We start from the raw sequence: 1,572 nt of genomic DNA, 5'->3' as shown, positions 1-1,572 counted from the left end.
AAAAAAAAAAAAAAAGGGCAATAATAATAAGGCACATTTGTAGAGTAGTTTAGACCCTGCTACTCGAAGCGTGGTCCTCAGAGTAGCATCTTAGGTACCACCTGGGATGCTGCTTGGTAGAAATGCAGAATGTTGGGGCCCAACCCAGAATCACTGAAGCAGAACCTGTTTGAGCAAGATCCCCAAGGGATTCCATGCACATTACAGTTGGAATAGCACTACTTCAGTCTTTGCCAAACATGTTCACATTGATTATCTCACTTAAACTCTTCTCAACACCCCTGATTTCCTTGGGTATAGTTATGTAAATCTTACGTTGCAGTTGAGGAAACTGAAGCTGAGCAGGTTAAAATAACTGGCCCAAGAATATTCAGAAGAACCCCATGAAAACAGACTTTTTAACCCCCAAGGCCATACTTTGTTTATATCCCTTTCACCCCATGCCTTGTTTTTCCTCACTCCAGCTGCCCACTGGAGGCGAGGTCTGCAAGTCTTGCAGCCCTCAGGATCTTTCTCTGTTGGGCTCCAGACCTGAAATACGGCAAATTTGGTTTGGAACCAAAAATGCTCACTGCTTTTTGGCCTCAGTCCTTCTTCTCTACCTTCACTGCAAGTCTCAGTTAGGAGTTCAGAGCATGCTATGGTCTGAGTGCTTGTGTCCTCCAAAATTTATGATTCAAATCCTAGTTCCCAAGATGACGGTACTTGGACCTGGGGCCTTTTGGGAGGTCATTAGGTCATGCGGGCTCTTGGATTAGTGCCCTTAGGAAATAGGCCCAAGGGAACCTGTTTGTCCCTTCCACTGTCTGAGGACACAGTGAGAAAACTCCATCTATGAGAAACAGTGCCCTGACAAAACACTGAATCTGCTGGCACCTTAATCTCAAACATTCTAGCCTCCAGAACTGTGAGAAATAAATGTCTGTTGTTTATAAGTCACCCACTTACAGCATTTTGTTACAGCAGCCTGAACAGATGAAGAAAGAAGGACAGCCAGACCTTCACTGGGTGTGAGGTAGGTGGAGGTATTAGTGGGTCTCTCCTTTGAGTGAAGTTTACCAAGTTGCATTTTTTTCTTCATAAAAGCAGGTTAAGCAGGGGTGCTGAATCTGGGGTTCCTCAGACTCCCAAGGCATCTGTGGATAGAATTCAAGGAGTCTATGATCTTGGCTAAGAAAAATATTTCATATTTTTATTTGCACTAACCTCTTACCACACCTAGCGTTTTCTTTACTATAACTACAGGAAACAAACCACACTAGGCTCAGCAGGACCTGTGACCTGTGACTTTGTCACTATGAGAAATCACAGATATTTCCATATTGCATAACACCTACTGCAGACCTTGAAATCTCATTTATGCTCATGATAACTTCATTATTACCTCAGTTGTTAGACCCACACTAGATCTTGTTATTAAACGTGTTAATAGGTGGAGCGCAGTGTGGCCCACGCCTGTAATCCCAGCAATTTAGGAGGCTGAGGATGGCGGCTCACCTGAGGTCAGGAGTTCGAGACCAGTCTGGTCAACATGGTGAAATCCCATCTCTACTAAAAATACAAATATTAGCC

At 43.8% G+C, this 1,572-nt stretch overlaps 1 long non-coding RNA gene across 1 annotated transcript in view; it reads right to left on the bottom strand.

Annotated features, from left to right (window-relative positions):
• Positions 1-928: 928 nt before the first annotated feature.
• LOC105542113 overlaps positions 929-1,572 on the bottom strand; it is a 24,273-nt gene continuing 23,629 nt past the window's right edge. Inside the window, exon 2 of the long non-coding RNA XR_001006422.1 lies at positions 929-1,136. This is a non-coding gene — a long non-coding RNA (uncharacterized LOC105542113). The remainder of the gene's footprint in view (positions 1,137-1,572) is intronic.

Source organism: Mandrillus leucophaeus, unplaced genomic scaffold (genome assembly GCF_000951045.1).
Source record: "Mandrillus leucophaeus isolate KB7577 unplaced genomic scaffold, Mleu.le_1.0 Scaffold250, whole genome shotgun sequence".
NCBI classification, from domain to species: domain Eukaryota; kingdom Metazoa; phylum Chordata; class Mammalia; order Primates; family Cercopithecidae; genus Mandrillus; species Mandrillus leucophaeus.
This window is presented reverse-complemented; position numbering and strand designations above follow the sequence as displayed.